General features: G+C 44.8%; 1 long non-coding RNA gene across 1 annotated transcript; it reads left to right on the forward strand.

Moving 5' to 3' along the window:
• The first annotated feature begins 1,493 nt into the window (after window positions 1-1,493).
• LOC132345131 (uncharacterized) lies at window positions 1,494-21,870 on the forward strand. Its single transcript, XR_009494264.1, has 3 exons — window positions 1,494-1,802; window positions 2,360-2,488; window positions 21,568-21,870. It is a non-coding gene; the product is annotated as an uncharacterized lncRNA (long non-coding RNA).
• The last annotated feature ends 936 nt before the right edge of the window (window positions 21,871-22,806 follow it).

The raw sequence follows: 22,806 nt of genomic DNA on the forward strand, positions 1-22,806 counted from the left end.
AACTGTCCTTAATTAGTGAACAAAATTTCCCTCCCCGACACAGGCTGTGCTCCCCCAGAAAAGCCAGTGACAGATATGAACACCATTTGGTCTAATTAGTTTTGATATTTCACACACCATATTTGTGAGGTTTTTTGGAGGGAGGGGGGTAGGCAGGGAAAATGCTTCTATTAAAAGAACAGCAGGGGCACTTAGCCGAGGGGAGGGGTGGAGTTTGGGGGGGTATCTTCTTTTGTCATTGCCTATAAAACCTTTGTTAGATCAGTGCTACCTGGCCTGAGGACACAACTTCCTTGCACTTCTGTGTGCCTCCATCAGTCCTCCCCAGAGATGAGACCCATGTCTTTCCTTATTCCAGTGACTCATAAAGTTCCTGATTGAGTGATCTTTTCTCTTCTGTGACAGAAATCTGTGCAAGGTGAGAGGGCCTGGTGCTGAGACCTGGGTGCTCTCTATCCATCCTGCCCTTGGCTTGTTCTGCGACCTTGGGCAGGCCACTATAGAACTCTCCAGGGCCCTTTTGCAGTCGAAGGGCTGTGTGTTAGGGAAGAGGAGGGGGAGAGGGAGATAAGATCATATCTTGAGTGGCTGAAATAGATGTCTCCCAAGATGTGGAATATTGGCAATTATAGAGTGTATAAATTAGAAGAAGCTCTTGACATAGAAAATCAATCCTCTATTCCTCCATCACATTTTCTGTCATCTGTTTATACCCTGCAAGGTTTAAGAGGCATGCTTATCAGTCCAAAGAGCTGAACATATTCTCAGTGTATCCCAGAACTTGGCCACAATCTCATGAACTGCCCCAGAAATATGCAGTTGAGATTGGAAATCAACCCCGGGCTTTTCACATGCTCGGGTGTCCCAGTACCTAATCGAAGTGTTTTTCAGTCACTCAGTCAACGTCCTACTCTTTGTGACCCCATGGACTGCAGCATGCCAGGTTCCCCTGTCCTTCACTATCTCCCAGAGCTTGCTCAAACTCATGCTCATTGAGTCGGCAATGCCATCCAACCATCTTGCCCTCTATCGTCCCCTTCTCCTCCGACCTTCAATCTTCAATCTGAAGTGGATGTTCCCTAAAAGTCGGTAGGACCAGATATGGGGCAGAATTCCAAGCCTTACCATGGTATTATGGGATGAGCACTGGAAGGGGAGTCAGAACTTCTGGGTTTCCACATTACCTGGCTTTGTGAACTCAGGCAATGCATTCAGGTCCCCAAACTCATTCACTCATCTCTAAATCCAGAGAGCTGAATAGTTCTCTAAGCCTCATAGTAGTTCAAAGTTCATGATTTTATGACCAAGCCTGGAACAAAGCAACGAGGCTCTTTTAATAACCCTGTTGGTGTAGGGAAGGGGTAAACCGATGGGGTCAGCCTAAGCTTCAAGCTTGAGGGATCCCTGAGGGATTTCTCTCTCAAGGGGCTGCCTCTGTGTGATTCTCTTGGGAATTATGGGACAAACCTGTCCTGCTCTTCAGACCATCTGGAACCTCACCCCCAGTTATTTGGGGAGCTGGACACGTGCCCTGGTCCTAATTTATCCTGCCCTTGTCCCTTTACACCTTCTGTGCTGATGTGAGCATTGCTTTATTGTGACCTCCACCTACAAAAGCTGGCTACCCAGCCATTCCTGGGAGGCCAATGGAGGGCCCTCCCTCAAGGCAGGAGGACACATATAGTGGGTGAAACTCAAGAGTGTGTCCTGCAAAGTCAGCCCAGGTGTGAATGCCAGCTCTCCTGTGACCAGCCCTCCTCCTGCTCTCTCCGGCTCTCACTTCCCTCATCTGGAAAGTTGTGGTGAGAATAAAATAAAAACAAAAACTAAAGTGTGTAAAGTACTTAGCACTATGCCTGGCTTCTGGTAAGCACTCAGTAAATAAATGTTAGTTGTAGGTGTGTTGATGCTGTTATTTGTGATAAATCCTCCTGACCCTTTCCCTCCAATCAGGAGTTTTCTTTGCCAACCCCTGCATTAATGGTGTTGGCTTTCCCTTTTGAGCAATGAGAAAAATCACATTTAATCACATCCTTCCCTTCGTGAGTCTTGAATCCTTCCAGAAATAGACCAGAAGTCAGATAGATAGGGAAAAAACCATTTTCATTGCTGGTAAAGCTGGATTATGGAAAGACAATTAGACCCAAGAACCCCTCTTCCAAATATAGTTCATCAACTCTAGACCTGGATTTGCTCTGTGTAAAGGTTGGATGGCCAAGAGCAAAGATGCCTCAGGGGGCTTAGAGAGGCCCGAGGGGTGTGCCATCTGAAGGTGAACATGAACTCTGCTGGGCAGAGGGGAGCAGCTCCTGGAGATTTGAAGCCTTGCCGTTCCCATCATGCATTACTCTTCTTTCAGAGCCAGCGGGGCTTACTCAAGGGACAGGAAGTATCTTCCCAACAGCTCAGCAAGAGTGCAAGTTCCTAGTTCCTGGAGTGAGGGAGAAAGACAGGGAGGGGAGAGTACTACTCCCACTACAACCTCCTGGTAAGAAGTTCCTTGTTTCCTTGCTTCAACTTAAAGATACCAGAAATGCATGTAAACCAACTCTTAAAAAAGCCTTCCAGAAGTTATTTTAAAAAGTCTTTCATGTCTTCCCATAACATATTCTTTAACATATCTTTTTATTATAAAAGACAGGATTATTATAAAATTTAAAGTATGAAAGAAGTATATAATAGAGTAGGTGAAGGTCCCCCTTACTCTGTAATTAGGTCACTCACGTCTCTCCCAACCAATAGTTCATTAACAAAGTTCTATGTCCACCAGATATTTTAAAACAATTTATATAAGCAAGGTTAAGTTGATTAGTCACGCACTCCTGCTCACTCACTGTGGTACAGGAAAGCCCTTTCCAGGTGCCCTGAGTTGGGTGATTTGGGAAGAGCATCCCTACTAATTTTGTGTACTCCTATCAGGTCCTAGGGGATCCCCCCATGACTCAGGGGTAAAGAATCCACCTGCAATGCAGGTAACGTGGGTTCGATCCTGGGTTGGGAAGAGCCCCTGGAGTAGGAAATGGCAACTCACTCTAGTATTCTTGCCTGGGAAATCCCATGGACAGAGGAGCCTGGCATGCTACAGTCTATGGGGTCATAGAAGAGTCGGACATGACTGAGTGACTAATCACCACCAATAACAACAATCAGGTCCCAGTGTTGAGGCTCCTCTACCTGTTTCTTTCTTTCAGTGTCAAGAATGTTTGACTTGGGGTGGATTTCTGCAGGTCCAGGGTGACCTATTCTTTTCTAAAATGTAGCTAGTTCCAGGGCAACCCCAGAGGCAGTCTTTGGGCTATGACCATGGCTCGATCTTACCCGAGTCAGAATTTGGGCTTCTTTTATACATAAAAGGGAAGGGGGTGTGGTTAATTGTGGCAAACTTCTTGATGTTGGAATCCTTTGTTCTTTCAGCTATCCACATAGGTCAGGTCACAAGACAAATGTTATTCTCTGTTCTGTAACTTTTTATCTCTATGTGAATGGAAAAGTGTTATACCCTTAAAAGTTAAAGAGCCTTGAGAATAGGCTATCCTGTATATTTCAGGCTATATGCAACATTCTTAACTCAAAGCAATAGAATATGAAGGCTAAAGTTAAAGGAACGGATCTAATAGGGACTTTCCTGAAAGTCCAGTGGTTAAGACTCTGTGCTTCCACTGCTTAGAGGGAAGGTTCAATTCCTGGTCTGGGGACTACAATTCTGCATGCTGTGTGGCATGGCCAAAAAATACAAACATATATATATACATGTTTATATATATATATAGATATATATCATATATTTGAAAATATTTATATAATATATATATAAAAATATATATCATATATTTGAAAATATTTCTAAATATATTTGGGAAAAGTTAAAAAAAATGCAGTTAGTAATATTTAAGAACTTTATGAAAAAACAAAACAGAAACAGACCTGATATGGAGTCAAACTTGTTCTTCCCTATTATAGTATCAGCCCATGATGAAAATTTGGTAGAAGCTCCAAGACCAAGGGTTCAGTCACTGCACCTCACAGTCCCCCTGTTGGCAGTTATCCCAGCTTTGTTCGTTCTTCCCTTGCCCCGCTGCTTGGAAGGGTTTGGAACCATCCAACTGACCCACGCCTGGTGTCCTTTGCACTGGAATGTGGTCTCCCTGAGATCAGCAGCTACCTTAACCCAAGCTCCACAGCTTGGTCTTCCATTTGGATGTCCTGCACCCAGACCTTCTCCCCACTGCCATTTCCCTCCCTCCTCTTTTTATATCAGTGGCAGGCTTTACCCTTCTTGACCCCAACATTCCAGCCCCTTGATGGGCTCCTTGGCCAGGGCTCGCTGTAGACTCTGGGATCAGTGTCCTGCCTCCCCACTCAGGTCAATTTCTGGCTCATTGACCCCAGGAGGGGGAGATATTACTCTATCCCCAAGGTTCCAGCCCTGGACCTTGCCCTCTGTCCCTACCTGGACCAGGGCACTGTGGCAGCCTGGATCTGCCCTGGCTTTCCCCCATTTCCAGCAGGAGCCCCTCATATTCTGTGCAATCAAGGCCATGCCATTGGTGACATGTTCAGCTGTCTCTGCTATTTCCCATGAGACGTTAACTGTCTCTCAAATACTGAGCAGTTCTAGTTTGCAGTTCTATTTGGCAATTTATTTATTGTTGCTAATACTCTGTCAGAAAAATATTGATGTCCTTTTAAATATATGATTTTAGCAGGTTTCTCTGGGGAGTTTCTTGTATTTGGGGACAGGTTTTTCTCCCTCAGGGACGCAAGCCTAATTTTACCTTGAAATTGAAAATAAGATGCATGTCGGAGGATCCTGTTTCATAGGTAACATTCTTAGGCTGCACAGCACATCTGCACCACGGGACAGGAGTTAGGGGGAAAGGAGGGCATAGCTGTCAGGCACTGGGTGTGTGTCTACGGCATCCCCACCACTCACTTCCACTTTTGCCTGCAGATAAATTCTTGGTTGAAAAAAATTTCTGCCTTTTGTTTCAAAGTTTGGTTTTCTTGGTTTGCATTAGGGTTATTTCATTTAACACTTCTAAACAACTCACTATGTGTCAGGTACTATTTTGAACACTTGCAAGTAATATTCTATTAAATTCTTAGACAGTCTTACACTATTGTTCTCCCCATTTTACAGATGGGAAAACTGAGGCAGAGAGAGGTTCATGAAATTGCTCAAGGTAATTGCATCTAGTAAGTGGCAGTTGTCATGGTTGTTTAGTCACTAAGTCATGTTGGACTCTCTGTGACCCCAAGGACTGTAGCCCACCAGGCTCCTCTGCCCATGGGATTTCCCAGGCAGGAACACTGGAATGAGTGTTCCAGCGTTGCCATTTCCTTTTTCAGGGGATCTTTCCCATCCAGGGATCGAACCCATGTCTCCTGCATTGAGAGGTGGATTTTTTTTTAAACCTCTGAGCTGCCATGGAAGCCCCAGTAAGTGGCAGATCGGGCATTAAAACTCAGGCCACCCTGTGCCACAGTTTGTGTCTGCCTGCTGCCCCAGGCTGCCTCCCAGACTCGAGCATCCTTTCTGTCTGCCGTCGACTCAGGGCCTTGGGAGGTTCTCACCTTGTTCTCACTCCACGGGAAATTGCACGTGTCAGGACTGGACACACATCTTTGCTACCCGACATGTGGGATATTTTTTTTTCCCCTTCCATCTATTTCCTTCACCTGGAAGGATGAATCAGACAGCTGAGTTGATGCTGTGTAAATGCAGCATTTGATTTGTCCTCAGATGAACTTGTCACAAAAATCAGCAATGTGCCAGTCTGCTTGGCTACTGCACATTGTTTCCAGTTGTGGTCGAGGACCTTCATTGACTGTTCCATTCATTTTGTCCTTGATCCATCCCGTGGCTCTTTGTGGTTCTGGGAATCTGGGCAGTGATCTTGACAGCCCCCGCGCTCCCCCAGCATCTCGTGACATTCCTCCAGGCACTGGGGGTTGCTTGTAGTATACCAGTCCCCACAGTCTGTGTCCTTATTTCTCAACGTGATATGAAAAGGGAAAGGGAGATGAGGGGGCAGGAGGCTGAATGAGAACACTACATGTTCTAGAAAACATCCTTCCTGCTTATGACTAAGATGTGGTGGGTTATACCTTGGGTGGTCAGAAATGATGCTGATTTGGTGCTCTGTGTGCTTGCAAAACTCAGCTACAGAGCAGGAGCCGGGTGTGGAGGGGTGGACCGGGAATGAGGAGAACTATTCTAGCACCAGCCTCAGTCTCCTTACCCGGACAGCAAGGAGCTCAGGACAGACACTCTCTTGGTTTCTCTGGCTCTGAAATCCAAGGGTCATACGTGGCAGGAGGTCCATGGTATAACAGGGAGACCAGGAAGGCACCCCTTTCCTAGAGTTATACTGCTGATGTAACAAATGGGCCAGTTACAGCCAGACACTGTTCTCAGAGGTAAGGTGGGGCTAGGGAAACGAGAATGGGCATATCACATGCCAGCTCTGGCATTCATTAACAGGGCACCTGATTAATAGCATCCGTTCCAATGACTTTCCCACATTCCCTCCTGCCATGTTCTGCCCCCATTTGATACCTGGTTACCCACTCCCCAACTTTCCAGGAGCTTCTTTTTATTTTTGTTTGGTTCTGGGTTTTCTGGCTGTGGGCTGCCTGGTACAGCCCACATGCTATAAAAAGGGGTCTGTTCCCTGGTCCAACAGGCTTCCCTAACAGCTCAGGTGGTAAAGAATCTGCCTGCAATGCAGGAGACCCCAGTTCGATTCCTGGGTCAGGAAGATCCCCTGGAGAAGGGATAGGCTACCCGCTCCAGTATTCTTGAGCTTCCCTTGTGGCTCAGCTGGTAAAGAATCTGCCTGCAATGTGGGAGACCTGGGTTCTATCCCTGGTTTGGGAAGATCCCCCGGAGAAGGAGAACACTACCCACTCCAGTATTCTGGCCTGGAGAATTCCATGGACAGTCTATGGGGTTGCAAAGAGTCAGACACGACTGAGTGACTTTCACTTTCAGGCAGCCTGTGGGATCTTAATTCCCTGACCAGGGATCGAACCTGTGCCCCCTGCAGTGGAAGTGAGGAGTCTTAACCACTGGACACCGGCAAAGTCCCTCTGCGAGCTTCTTAAGTCACATTTTCTTTAACAACCAGTGTGGCTTGGTCAAGACCCAAAGGATGGAGAGGATAGTCCTGATGGAGACAAGAGGGCTACTGTCACCCCTGGGTCCTCAGGCTAGCACATAAGTATTTAATTAAAAGTCACCCATTGAATGAGGGGTAATGGATTAGTGCCTCCCCAAAACCAGCCAGGAAAGACTCGGGTAGAGGGAAACTTTGAACTTTCTATTTAGAAAGACAAGTAACCACAGAGCTGCTGAGGGATTCACCAGGCCCTTCAATGTGGTCCTGAGCTATCTGGGGACGGTGGATGAATGTAGGTCCCCTGCAGCACCAACATCTTTCCTTTCCTGTTTCTCCTCTCCTGCCCAGCCGACCACACCCCAACTCCCTTCCTCTGACCGGACCACTGCCAGGCTCTCTGCCCATGACGGATTTTTCAGGCTTCATTTAGTGACATAACCATCCCAGTAAAACATACAAATGGCCCAACCATGGATCCTAATGTGCAGTAAACGGTTTTTCACCTCATATCATTTTTTATGGGAAGGAACTGGCTTTGGGCTTCTTCTGCACCCCCACCCTACCCCTCCCTGCAGGCAGACTCTGCTGGGGAAAGTTTGCCACCTCTCCTTCCTTCATCTGCCAGGCTGTCAGCTCAGCTCCGGGTACCGGGAGTGGTGGGGGTGCAGTTCAGCTTCGATTAACTATCCCTTGCAATGTTCATTTCCAGCAAGAGGCTCACTTGGTTGTCCCGGCAGGAAAAGGAAGGTGGAGAGGTGGTGGGGGGAGGAGGGAGGCTTCCAGGTTCCTGATTGGTTTCAGTTCTTTATTTGCCTGTCCTATTTGTTTTCAGAAAGCACTCTTCTGCAGTAATCCTTTCTTCCTACATCCTTCCTCACTGGCTGGGTGAGCTCTGTCTGCCCTTTACTTGGTCTTCCTGGGTGCTCTTACATGTGAAATGGGAACCTCAATGCTCCTCTCTCTCTGCCATGTGGCAGACCTGGGGGGGATCTCTCCCTTTAAGGAGATGAAGTAACCTTCAAACCAACTAGACAGAATCACCTCCATACCCCATGGTGGGGCAGGGCTCAGTGATGCTGAACTAAACAGCTTATGATCGAAGCTCAACACCCGGACCCAGCAAGGTCAGTTCATCCATGTCTCCAGACTGACTGACTATGCTTGGCTAATGCTCACAATTGGCCTCGTGGTCTTTGCCTCTTGGCCTAGTCCTGCCCGAGCTCCTTTTTCAAATGGCTTCATTTCCTCCCCTCCACTCTGAACTGGGGCATCTCCTAAGACCCCAGCCTGGGCCATCTGCTTTTTTCTGTAAACATTCACAGTGGACATTCACAGAAGTCCCGGCAGATGATTTGAATGAGGGTGGGCTATTTGCTGAAAAAGAGTTTGGTGATGACACAAGGTCTTCCCTAGCAGTGGAATTGCTTCATGCTCTCAGGCGGCAAAAATCCTACCTGCCTGCCTTCCAACCAGCTGCTTTCCAAGTACCCGGAAAGGCAGGAGATGCAGCAGGGTTGTGAGGTTCCAGCAACTTCTTCTGCTGTTACTTACTGCTGGCTCTGCCTCCCTGGCCAAAGAGGCAGCTGATCCGCAATACTACATCATGAACAGAGCTGCAAGAATGTGTCTCTGCTTATGCATCTTCTGGTAGGTACCTGAAGCTGCCCCCACAGTGTCTTGGATTGCTTCATGCCCCTTTGGTGGCGGCTGGCTTCTCACCTCTCCACCTGGCCAGCGCTGGGGCAAGGATCACACATGCCCAGAACTGAAGCATGCATGTGGGTGTGTATCCAAGCAAGCATCTTGCATGCAGAGATTTATTTTGGAGCAATATCTGTGCATTTGGCTCAAAGGAATACAATCGGTATGTGTGTGTATGTTAGTTGCTCAGTCATGTCCGACTCTTTGCAACCCCATGAACTATAGCTTGCCAGGCTCTTCTGTCCATGGAATTCTCCAGGCAAGAATACTGTAGTGGGTAGCCATTCCCTTTTCCAGTTGATCTTCCCAACTGGGGAGGGCATTGCTAGCAGATTCTTTACTGTCTGAGCCACCAGGGAAGCCCTAAAATAAGTATACCTAGTACCTATCATGGCATCACCGACTCAATGGACATGCATTTGAGTAAACTCCGGGGTTGGTGATGGACAGGGAGGCCTGGTGTGCTGCAGTCCATGGGGTTGCAAAGAGTCAGACACAACTGAGTGACTGAAGTACCTATGAGATACTCTGATAGAGAGACACTGCTTTGGAGAAATAATTGTTCGATAAAGAAATAATTGAACAAAAGGAAAGTCCTTTACAGTGTCAAGAAGTTTTATAGAAATGTCAAGGCTAATAATAATGATGATCACTCTTTGGAGACTCTGTTAGAACATACATACTCTTTAGACCACACCCCCATGGTGAGCCTGGGAATGAAGGACAAGGGGAAAGAGAGCTCAGCTGGTATTTCCTACCACCGTGGACATGTGGGTATATTCTGAAGCCCAGGTTTCTGAGTGAGTAAAGATAAGCCAGCAAGTGCTTGGGGTAGTGTGGCTAGGGTTGAGGCGGGCTGGGTGCTACAAGCACCACTGAGGAGCTTTGGCCTGCAGGCAGATGGTGGCAGTTGACCAAGATCTTAAAGGGTTTTCAAGCAGAGAAGTAATCAGCCAGCTTGAAGTTGCCCCAGAGGATGAAACTAGGGGTGAATGAAGCTCAGGATTAGAGGGCTGATTTCTTCCCCAAGTTTGACCCTCCCCACAACTATACAAGTGGCTTCACTTTACCTGCTGAGATGAAGCAGGCAGGACTGGAGACTGGCTATCAGCATCATTGAAGGATTCTGGCATTTGGGGGGAAAACTCTGCAAGAGACTGTGTGAGGGGCTTTCATTGGGTTCTAACCAATTATCCTCCAAAGAGAAAATTTGAACCCAGAACCACAGGCATAAGGAGGAGATCAGATAACCTGTAGTAGTTGAGACCCCCAAAGTCTGCATTACCTGAAGACCCTATGACCTCACCCTGGAAAACCTCACAGTGCTTTATGACAACAATCCAGCTGGAGATTGGGGTTCCAAGTGCAGAAATACCAGGATGAAGCAGACATGGCTTGTTGAGGGACTTTCTAGAGTTCAGAAGAGTTCAGGTGACTTCCTTCCATCACCCAGCCCTAAGCAATACCCTTTTTCTTGCCTCTGCAACCATACCTCTCAGTAGCCCTGGAAGACCTGGGACCAAGAAGTGGGTGAGGTTCAAAGGGCAGGGAGATGGGCAGTGACTAAACCCCCAATTTAGGAGACAAAAAGCATGGCAGTGAAAACAAATCTATTTAGAAGCCACCAGCAGATTTTAGACACCTTGATTAATCATAACTTGCTACACATTATTTCCCTATAAACAAACTACAATGTTCCTCATATAAACAGCTTTATCTCGACAGCTGCAAAATGTCAGGATTTAATGTAGAATGAGCAGAGATACACCATATGTTACCACTCCAGGCCTGGAACACACTAATTCATAGCATATTGCCTCATCCTGAAGAGGTGATTACAAAAGAGGGCCTAGGTCTTCGCCTGGCCATGACTGTGTATGCCAAGTCCAAGTCCCTGGCCCCCTCTCCTTGGCTGAGCCGTAATGACTGAGAAGCAATGCAGAGTAAGGCTCTGAGGTTGCCAGCAGCGAGCTAGATGGCAACGCGGGAAGCACGGATGTGGTTGTGTTGCTGTATTTTAAAAAATTGACTCAAATAAATACAGGTGTACCACACTGGGAAACCCATGGTTCCAGTACAATAATGAGGGAAACAAAACCAGGCAATGAATTGCTGATACCCTGCTGAGGGGGATTGCTGCTGCCTTTGCCAGAATAAAAAGCCCACAAAAGATACCAAACAAACAGAACCCCCCATGGAAACCAACAGTTAAGAAAGAAGCTAAATACAAGAGGAAACAGAACTTAATACTCATGGAAACAAAGTCTATAAAAGGGCTCTTTATCGAGGGGTAGTTTTATTCCCCAAAGAAGAAATTTTCCCAACAGACTACTCTTAGCTAGAAAACTCGTAAGACGTATTTTCGTAGACAGGATGGTTTCTTAACTCTCTTTGCTTCTTTTCCCTTCTGTGGCTCGTTTTTTACTTTAATTTGACATAAGTCAGGGATCGGTACAGTCAAGAACACCCACTGGCTCTTTTTATAAATGCAGCCTTGTGGGAGCACAGACACGCCCATTGGTGTATGTATTGTCCGTCTGCTTTTATGCTACACATCAGAGGTGAGTCCAGGCTCTAGGAACCATATGGCCCACAAGGCTGAAAATATTTGCTATCTGGCCCTTTACAGAAAGGGCTCCAAACTCTAGATGTGTTACATCACCCTCTAGCCTAAACATTTGAGGCATGCTCTCAGTTAACTTTTGACCACCGGGAAATCAATCCTCTTCCTTGGCTCTAGAACCCTGAGTTACCTTTAAGGAAGTGCCACCCACCTGGCCTGGTCTTGGTGCGACTGTCAGTCAAGGAGCAGGTTTGTGGCCCTAGCTTGCTGTCCGATTCTCCCTGGAATCTGGCTTGCCAGGGGAGTGCGGTGCAGTTGATTTGTTCTATTGGTAGCTCCCTGAAGCTCTGGAGTCCCAGAGCAGTCCTGGTTTTCAATTATTTCCCTAAACTGCTGGGTTGTACTTCAGATTGGTGAACAACCTTCATGCTTCCATCACCTGTGTTTTCTTGCTTGAGTGAGAGCTAGTTTCTGTTGCTTATGACCAAAGAGCCTGAATGGATGTCAACAGCCTCTCAATGGCCCCTCACCACCTGTGGGTCAGGTTGGAGTGAGACCTACTAGACAGACACCCCCTGACTTGACCCTGGCTCACTGTGAGGGTCTATCCACTCCCTCTTCTCTCTTCAGTTCCAATGCTTTGTACCCTGAGGGTATGCTGCACACTCTAGCTACTCTGTTAAAATTACTAGTTTACGAGGCTGTCTTCCCACACCTTGCTGTGAGCTCCTTGGAGACCAGGAAATGGTCTTCTTTATCTCTATCCCCAGAGCATGGATAGGTTGTTGAATGTTAGAAGACTGAACTTCTATGGTCACCGCTGATGCTGTATTTGGCTGTTAAGTTATTATCTTGGACCTATGACAGTAGTTCCCCAACCCAACTCAATATCAAGTCATCCTTTTTGCTCCCATGTTGATTTTATTCCCTCATTCCAGTTATTTGCCTCTAATCTGATCTGTTCAAGCCCTGAATTTGTACCCACTCCCGGACTGGGGTTCTAGGATTCTTCGCAGGTCTGTTTCTCTGCCCTCAGATTCTGGGTCCTGTCTTCCTCTTCTTAGGACAGCTGTGGCTGACAGTTCTGCACCGGGACCTTGTAGTTCATGGCTGCTCGACACCAGATGTACAACTCCCGTCCCCAGCCACCCTCAAGGGAGGTATGAACCTTCCAGATGCTTCTCACCCTTTTGGGTTGCCTTTCCTGCCCTTCTGGGGTCTACACCTGGATCCCGACAATCTGTTGCTAACTCTTTGCCAGGAGCCCTCTGGCAGGATGATGACTTTTTTGCCTCAGTAGCACAAGCAGGCAGGGCAGAAGTGGATGCTAAGCACCTCCATGAGCCTTTTGCTGGAAGAAGAGTCTTTAGTTCTTTCCTTTTGCAGAGAGGAAATCAGTCCTCTGGGGAGCACACAGCCAACAGTTTTAGCAGGACAGTTAAACTCAAACCCCAGTGTTTCTGATGCAGCTCCTTTCTCTTGGGCCAGTTGCACGGGGCCATCTTGGATTTCAGAACTCTTCATGCCCCACATCCATCTATAAGAGATAAGCATTGTGGTGCTTTGCAGGCTTCTTGGGGAGGGAGACAGATTCATCTCCTGGACCTACTTCTCTCTTGTTTCATGGTGGGCCAGGGCTCTCTGACTGCAAGATCCTATCTGAGTGTCAGAATCTTAAACATTAATATTAGTAATTCTCTTTCTCTACTGTTCTTATGCCAGAAGGGCTCTCGGAATGTGCAAAACATTCTGCATCCTGATCCTGCTGCCTGGGGGTCAAGAAGGGTACTTGGTTCCTCTCCAGATGGTGGGGTCATCCAAAGAAGCAGATTGTCCCAGTAAGTCCAAACACAGGAGCCTCATTTTGCCCAAAGAAGGCATAATTCTCAAGACGAGGGCTCTTTCTGGGTTCTGAGTTCACTTCTAAAGGCAATTGGCAGATGCTGGTCTCTACTTGCCAGAAACTCCTCCAGGAACCATGAGGTCAAAGACAAATGTGATGAGTGGGGAGTGAACCGGGGTAGAGGATGAGCCAGCATCCTCAAGTGCCCAGGACAGGCCAGCATTGTCAAACAGGCTGCTCGACTGCTTTTTACAAACTTTCAGAATATCCTTCACCTTCTGAAGTTTTTGGCTCACAAACTATGTCTCTAAGACTGTCTTTCACACTTGGCATGCACAAAATTTTTGCACGACCACAAACCACATATTAGGTTGGCCAAAATGTTCATTCAGGTTTTTTCCATAAGATGGTATGTAATCTGTAATACTTGATTTGAAGCCTGGTCCCGGTGTCTTTGGGGACCCCAAAGAGCAGCTGGACTTCAGCTTCCTGCCCTCTCCTCTGCAGGCCCCATTTGGCTCAGAATTGGGGCCAGCTCCCTGGCCTTGCCCTGTGAGGCTGCCATGATGTAGTTAGAAAATGGAGCCCATGAGTTAGATGCTGTCTTCAGTCTAGGTTCAGGTTCCAGTTTTGAGCTCCTGGAAAAAGCTCATCATAGGTTGCTTTTTGCATCACTGGCCTTTGTCTTCTGTCTCAGGGACTTGACTCTGGAGCTCAAAAGACTCCAGACACCCAAAATACAAATGTCTACAGGATCAAAAAGTAGAATCCAATCATTACCAAGCAAAGTGGTTTCCCTTTCTGTGTGCCCAGGGCCTACGACTGCTTTAACACGTAGATTTGGATTTCAAGAGAGTAATTCCATCAACACCAGTGCTCAGCAATGAGATTAACCTGGGTTTCTCCATATTTGCAGTGTGTGTGTGTGGCAGGGGGTGGGGGCGGGGGTGTGGGGGAAGATAGAGGACAAAATTAGTTTCAAAACAAAATATCCCTCAACTCTGATTAGCTGTTGGTGAATGCTAACTCTAACACTCTCTCCCGCACCGAGTACACACACAATTGATTGCAGTCTAAATCAGTCTCGTGGGGGAAAGGCCAGGCTTCGGGTGATGCCTGGGACTTTTGCATTTACTTTAAAGGATTTTGTAGATTCCACAGTAACCTCATGGCTAGCGGTGCTGATGGAGGTGAGCAACAGCAAGAGTAATCTGAAGCTGGCAGATAATCTGTACATCATTACCATCTGTGTTTGAAATGTACCATTTGATCATTCTTGGGAGCTGATTTGCCTTCCTAATCAGTCTCTCTCCTTGGACTAATGTTAAAACTGACATTTCTTTCCAATGAAAAATAAGATAAGCTATTAAACACTGTTTGAATCCACTGCATCTGATTGAAAAGGCCTTAAAAAAAAAAAACAGGAGGGAAAAAAAGACAAAAAGACAAAAAAAGGTGGTGGAGGAGGAGCCTCTGCTTTGGCTATTAAACACTGTTGAATCCATTGCATCTGATGGAAAAGACCTTAAAAAAAAAAAAAAACAGGAGGGAAAAAAAGACAAAAAAAGGTGGTGGAGGAGGAGCCTCTGCTTTGCTTCGGATTGACTTCTTGCCACTACTCAAAGAATGAAAAGTGGAGTCAGACCTCAGAACCTAAGCCTATTGCACATTTTCTACTCAGAGGAGAACATTCCTTTTCCATGTATAATGTTAGAGTCTCTGATTCCAGCCTGATGCAGGTTAGTTCGTAAGGGTGATGCTGATGTTAAAGGCTCTTACCTGTTTGCCCTGGAGCGCACAGACTCCCTTTAATCCAGGTTCTTGGTCCCAATTGGTATTATTTCTTGCTACCTTTTGTTATCTTAATACAGAATTTGCTCAAACGGGTAATGATTATACATGGTATGGAATTCAAAAAATATACAAAACAGTGATAATTCAGTCTCCCTCCCTCCACTCCCCCGCCCATTTCTCTCCAGGGTCACCTCTTGCAGTGCTTTCTGCAGACCATTTGGAAGATGGTCGCTTCTTTCTGCTCAAGCCAGCTGCTCAGTTTCAAACAGCTCTCCTCGCGGTCACCTGGGCGCTGATATCCTTGCTTGTTCCCTTGGCATCTGAACAACAGCTTTCAGCAAATCTAGTCTCCTGGGTCTTCAATGCCAGAGAAGAGTCATGTACTTAAGTCATGTACTTCCTGTGTTTCCAGCATCCCCAGGCCCTGCTCCCCACTCCCCAGACATTAGCTTCTCCGTTCTTGCTCTCCTCTACATTCTCTGGTTCATGCTGAAGGACCCCAGAGGCCCTATCCTGGTCACCTCTGGTCTCAGTGTAGCATCTGACAGTCTTGTCTCCATCTTGCTACTGAAGCCCTCTTACTCCTGGACTCTGAGACTTCTGTGCTAGTGATTCTTCTGTTGCCTTTCTAAGTGCCCCTCTCCAGTCTCTGAGACTTGTCTTCCTACCTCTGTGCATAGTCCAATCATTTCTTCTTCCCTCTCTCCCTTTCCATCCTTCAGTCTCAGCTCTATTATGAAGGTGATTCTCAAATCTGTAACTCTAGACCTGACTCTCTCATTGAACCTTAGACAGTATTTCCAACTGTCTGCTGGACGGTTCCACCACAACGTTCAATGGTCACTTGACATCCACACTCGTCTTCTACCTCTGATACTATCCCTTCTTTTCACCTTTAGAATTTCTCAAAATAGTTCCATGATTCTACCAATCACCCTTAACTTTTCCAGACATCTTCCTCATCCCCCTGACTGGTCAATTCCCCTTTCACATTTTCTGCCATAATCATCCTTTTATTTCAGTTCATACAGCTGCCATTTCATGTCCAAGTTTTTCTGGCCCAGCACCTGAAGGATGTCAGTAAACTTCTAACTAATTCCCCCTTAACTCTAACTCTTTATTCCCAAACTACTCCACATATCATCTTCAGGATAACATCCCCGGATATGATTTTATCATGTCATTCTCCTAAACAGAGGGTTTTTTTTTTTTAAGCTTATATAAGCTGATATGAGGGCTTCCCAGGTGGTGCTAGTGGTAGAGAATCCACCTGCCGATGCAGGAGATGCAAGAGATGAAGCATCAATGCCTCAGTTGGGAAGATCCCCAAGAGAGGGAAATGGCAACCTGCTCCAGTATTCTTGCCTGGAAAATTCCACGGAGAAAGGAACTGGGGGCTACAGTCCATGGGGTCACAAAGAGTTGGACATGACTGAGACTGAACACACACACACAAGCTGTTGTGAAGGAGACAAAATTCTATAGATTCATACCTTCCTTTTTTCCTGGTTTCAGTAACCAAAGTAGGAAGTCAAGAAACACCTGGAGTAACAGGCAAGTTTGGCCTTAGAGTACAGAATGAAGCAGGGCAAAGGCTAGTAGAGTTTTGCCAAGAGAACTCAGTGATCATAGCAAACACCCTCTTCCAACAACACAAGAGAAGACTCTACACATGGACATCACCAGATGGTCAACACCGAAATCAGATTGATTATATTCTTTGCATCCAATATGGAGAAGCTCTATACAGTCAGCAAGAACGAGACTGGGAGCTGACTGTGGCTCAGATCATGAACTCCTTATTGCCAAATTCAGACTTAAATTGAAGAAAGTGGGGAAAACCACTAGACCATTCAGGTATGACCTAAATCAAATCCCTTATGATTATACAGTAGAAGTCAGAAATAGATTTAAGGGATTAGATCTATAGACAGAGTGCCTGATGAACTATGGACGGAGGTTCGTGACATTGTACAGGAGACAGGGATCAAGACCATCCCCATGGAAAAGAAATGCAAAAAAGTAAAATGGCTGTCTGAGGAGGCCTTACAAATAGCTGTGAAAAGAAGAGAAGTGAAAAGCAAAGGAGAAAAGGAAAGATATAAACATCTGAATGCAGAGTTCCAGAGGATAGCAAGGAGAGATAAGAAAGCTTTCCTCAGTGATCAGTGTAAAGAAATAGAGGAAAACAACAGAATGGGAAAGACTAGAGACCTCTTCAAGAAAATTAGAGATACCAAGGGAATATTTCATGCAAAGATGGGCTCGATAAATGACAGAAATGGTATGGACCTAACAGAAGCAGAAGATATTAAGAAGAAATGGCAAGAATACACAGAAGAACTATACAAAGAAGATCTTCATGACCAAGATAATCATGATGGTGTGATCACTGACCTAGAGCCAGACATCCTGGAATGTTAAGTCAAGTGGGCCTTAGAAAGCATCACTACGAACAAAGCTAGTGGAGGTGATGGAATTCCAGTTGAGCTCTTTCAAATCCTGAAAGATGATACTGTGAAAGTGCTGCACTCAATATGTCAGCAAATATGGAAAACTCAGCAGTGGCTACAGGACTGGAAAAGGTCAATTTTCATTCCAATCCCAAAGAAAGGCAATGCCAAAGAATGCTCAAACTACTGCACAATTGCACTCATCTCACACGCTAGTAAAGTAATGCTCAAAATTCTCCAAGCCAGGCTTCAAGAGTATGTGAACCATGAACTTCCAGATGTTCAAGCTGATTTTAGAAAAGGCAGAGGAACCAGAGATCAAATTGCCAACATCCACTGGATCATGGAAAAAGCAAAAAAGTTCCAGAAAAACATCTATTTCTGCTTTATTGACTATGCCAAAGCCTTTGACTGTGTGGATCCCAATAAACTGTGGTAAATTCTGAAAGAGATGGGAATACCAGACCACCTGACCTGCCTCTTGAGAAACTTGTACGCAGGTCAGGACGCAACAGTTAGAACTGGGCATGGAACAACAGACTGGTTCCAAATAGGAAAAGGAGTACGTCAAGGCTGTATATTGTCACCCTGCTTATTTAACTTATATGCAGAGTACATCATGAGAAATGCGTACTGGGCTGGAAGAAGCACAAGCTGGAATCAAGATTGCTGGGAGAAATATCAATAACCTCAGATATGCAGATGACACCACCCTATGGCAGAAAGTGAAGAGGAACTAAAAAGCCTCTTGATGAAAATGAAAGAGGAGAGTTAAAAAGTTGGCTTAAAGCTCAAGATTCAGAAAATGGTCATGGCATCTGGTCCCATCACTTCATGGGAAATAGATGGGGAAACAGTGGAAACAGTGTCAGACTTTATTTTTTTTGGGGGGGGGGGGCTCCAAAATCACTGTAGATGGTGATTGCAGCCATGAAATTAAAAGACGCTTACTCCTTGGAAGGAAAGTTATGACCAACCTAGATAGCATATTTAAAAGCAGAGACATTACTTTGTCAACAAAGGTCCATCTAGTCAAGGCTATGGTTTTTCCTGTGGTCATGTATGGACGTGAGAGTTGGACTATGAAGAAAGCTGAGCGCCGAAGAATTGATGCTTTTGAACTGCGGTGTTGGAGAAGACTCTTGAGAGTCCCTTGGACTGCAAGGAGATCCAACCAGTCCATTCTGAAGGAGATCAGCCCTGGGTGTTCATTGGAAGGACTGATGTTGAAGCTGAAACTCCAGTACTTTGGTCACCTCATGCGAAGAGTTGACTCATTGGAAAAGACTCTGATGCTGGGAGGGACTGGGGGCAGGAGGAGAAGGGGACGACAGAGGGTGAGATGGCTAGATGGCATCACAGACTCGATGGACATGAGTCTCAGTGAACTCCGGGAGTTGGTGATGGACAGGGAGGTGTGGCGTGCTGCGATTCATGGGGTCGCAGAGTTGGACACAACTGAGAGACTGAACTGAACTGAATAACCAAAAGGGAACATTAGTATATACTAATCTTGAAAACTCTGCTGCTGAAAGAAAACAACTTTTTAGCCTGACATCCGAGTTAATCTCAAATTATCTGCAAATTACCTTTTCTAATTTACCTGCTATCTTCTTTTGGTTTTATTTTAGAGGCCTTAGAGTATGGCAGCTTTGACAAAGGGCTCTGGGTTCATTCTGCTCAGTCTGTATTCCAGATCTTCCAAATACTTACTAAGTCACTTCAAGGAAGTTTTTAAAAACCCTTCCAAGTTTTACTTTGCACACCTTTTATTAAAAATGGGAGTTATGTACCTATGTTATAGATTGGTCTCTAGATTATTTAATCCATATAACCCTTGTAAAACTTTAGTGACTGCCTGACCCTTCATGGTGCCAAATAAAATTTTCACCCTTGTTATCATATTCCCAAATATGAGACCTTTGCTTAAGACAAACTCATCTAACCACTCCTTTTTTTTCTGAAGCAAGCATTTTAATCTTATTATTATTTTTATCCAAGTGTAGTTAATTTACAATGCTATGTTATTTTCAGGTATTGAATGTTTTGAACAAAGTGATTCAGTTTATATATATGTATATATATATATATTCTTTTTCAGATTCTTTTCCATTACAGATTATTACAATATATTGAATACCGTTCCCTGTACATACAGTAGGACCTTGTTGTGTATCTGTTTTCTGTTTGCTCGTGGTGGTTTAGTCCTTATGTTGTCTCTGACTCTTGAGACCCCGTGGACTGTAGCCCACCATGCTCCTCTGTGCATGGAATTCTCCAGGCAAGAATAGTGGAGTGGGTTGCCGTTTCCTTCTCCAATTTTGTATATAGTAATGCATATCTGTTTATCTCAAATGCCTAATTTATCCCTCCCCTTCTTTTCCCTTTGGTAATCATCAGTTTGTTTTCTGAGTCTATTTCTGTCATATGTACCATTTTGTTTTGATTCCACATGTAAGTGACATCATATGATATCTGTCTTTCTCTGTCTGTCTTACTTCACTTAGTATGACAATCTCTAGGTCCATCCACCCTGCTGCAAATGGCAGTGCTTCATTCTTTTTTATGGCTGAGTGATATTTTATTGAAGCTGAAACTCCAATACTTTGGCCACCTGATGCAAAGAACTGACTCATTTGAAAAGACCCTGATGCTGGGAAAGATTGAAGGCGGGAGGAGAAGGGGATGACAGAGGATGAGATGGTTGGATGGCATCACTGACTCGATGGATGTGAGTTTGAGTAACCTCCGGAAGTTGGTGATGGACAGGGAGGCCTGGCGTGCTGCCGTCCATGGGGTTGCAAAGAGTTGGCCATGACTGAGCGACTAAACTGAACAAACTGATATTCTATTGTATGTATATACCACATCTAACACTACCTCTTGAATAATGCCTTGTGCATTCCTTCCTCTTTGGCTTTGTTCAGGGTTCTTGGTTCATCTGAAAACCTTATCCATTTTTAAAAGTCCAACATTCCACTCCTGTGAAACATTTCCCTGGTTCTTGCTCCATATCCTTATAGAGGTGTCAAAGCCCACAGAACTATACAACACAAAGTGTGAACCCTGATGTAAACTATTGACTTTAGTTAACAAGAATATATCATTATGGGCTCATCAATTGTAAAAAATGTGCCACACTAATTTTAGATATTAATAATAGGGTAGGCAAGAGAAGATATGGAAACTCACTGTGATTTTCATTACTTTTTTCTGTAATCCTAAAAAAATGCTCTAAAAATAATGTCTATTAATTTAAAACAAATCTGACTTGTGAGCTCCTTTAAGGTGTATTTCTTTGTCTTCCAACTAACATTTGTCTGACTTGACGATACGAAGGAGACCCTTTAATGCATCATGTTGTACATTCTTCTACCTTTATGTTGATATTCCAGAGTCAAGAGATAATGTAGCTTAAGTAAAAGCAAGCATGGGATCAGAAAGGTCTGAGTTTACATCCTGGCTCTTCTCTTTAACCAATTATGTCACCTTGGACCAATTATTTAACTTCTTTGAGCCTCAATCACCTCATGTAGGATAGGGATAATACTATTTATCTGTTATATTGTTGTGAGGATTACAGAGAGAGATGTAATAAACCATTAGTTGCCATCTCATTATTATGTGAGATAAAAGCTTTATTTTATTTTATTTTTTTATTGCCAACTGAACTGCCAGAGGAACACATTCTTAATGAGGTTTTATAAAACAAACAAACAAAAGGTGATTGCTTTTGGACCAAAAAATGTGATCAGAATTGGAGAGATTAGATGAGTTAGTGGTGAGGATAGACACAAAGAGCTTTTTATCCTCAGATATATGCTATTCAGAACATGAAAGAAAGTCTACAAATATTAGCTGAATCTGAGCTGCCATAGCAAGATTACATTAATCAATAGTTAGTGTTTAGTGCATCAAAGATTTTTTTGGTTATCCTTTTATTTTAATATTTTTTAAAATTAACTTTTATTGGAGTATGATTTACAGTCGCCAGGAGATGCAAGCAACCAAAATGTCCATCGAAAGAGGAGGGGATAAAGAAGACGTGGTGTATGTACAGCAGAGTTTCTCACTTAGGTCTTCATCTCTCAGATACAGCGGCACACATAACCTCCGAGGTCACTGCGGTGGAGGATCAGGCCTGGAAGTGGGTTAAATCACCTCTGTTTACATCTCACTGGCCAGAACTCATGCACATGGCCCCGGCCTCATTTCAAGGAGCTTGGGAGACAGTGCCTCCCTGGTGTTTAGAAAGAGGAAGCATCAGCGAGTGCAGAGCAAAGTCTCTGCAGAATCATCTCTCTGCCGAATCATCTTAACCAAAGTATGTGGCTTCAAAACTAATTTTTTCAATGCTAGGCTGGTGCTTTGGTTTGAAAATAAAATACTGGTTATTTCAAACGGTGGTTGAATGGGATGACTAAGAAAAGAGAGGGTGATTGCTCAATAATTGAAAGAGAGAAGACCAGTTTCTTCTGCAATAAATTATTTGAAGTAGTGCTTCAACATTTTAATGATGATAAAAGAAAACCATCTGGGTCATTGCAGCCAATCCCAGTAGGAAATGTTATTCTCTTAAACTATGGATAAAAATGTCAAAAATGAAATCCATCTCTGTCCGCAAGTTAAAAGTAGAGAATGGTGTAGTTTTGCTGAAGAAACAGGCCTGAGTTACTTTGAAGTCTGGAACCATAGAGTCACTTCTCTCTTTTACAGACCTGTCCATCACATTACACATATAGATTCGCTTTGTTCCTGGGGAGAATTTCATTAAAACAACAGAACTGACAGATGACGGAATCAATTTTCATCTCCAGCCCACACGGTCCAAAGTGAATACACAAATCAACAAGAACATCTTGAGGAACCAAGTGGGCTGGAATCCTCTGGTTTATTATCATTGCAATTACTCTTATTATTTGTGTGATTTAGCAAAGGTGGCCTAATTTAATTTGTAATAGTTATGATAATACCATTTGGGTGCCAGATAACAATCTTGTAGCTCATTAGGTAATTTCCAAAACAAATATCCATCATCAAACATGCTTAATCTCAGTTCAGCTCCTAGAGGGACAGAAGTGACCAGAGCAAGCCTCACAGCCCTGCACCTTCTGCCCTCAGGCAGAGTCCAGGCACAAGGCTAGAGTCAGTGAGCAGCCCACAGGCAGTCCTGGCTTCCCTCCTTGGGCACCATTTCTTCATGCCTTCCTCTTACTAATGGTTGAGAGCCCAGCCATAGCTCCCTCACTTACAATCCAGAAAGTTATTGTTGGCATTGCTGTTCAGTCACTCAGTTGTGTCGAGCTCTTTGCAATCCCATGGACTGCAGCA

The sequence above is a fragment of the Bos taurus genome, chromosome 4 (genome assembly GCF_002263795.3).
Source record: "Bos taurus isolate L1 Dominette 01449 registration number 42190680 breed Hereford chromosome 4, ARS-UCD2.0, whole genome shotgun sequence".
In the NCBI taxonomy this organism is placed as follows: Eukaryota; Metazoa; Chordata; class Mammalia; order Artiodactyla; family Bovidae; genus Bos; species Bos taurus.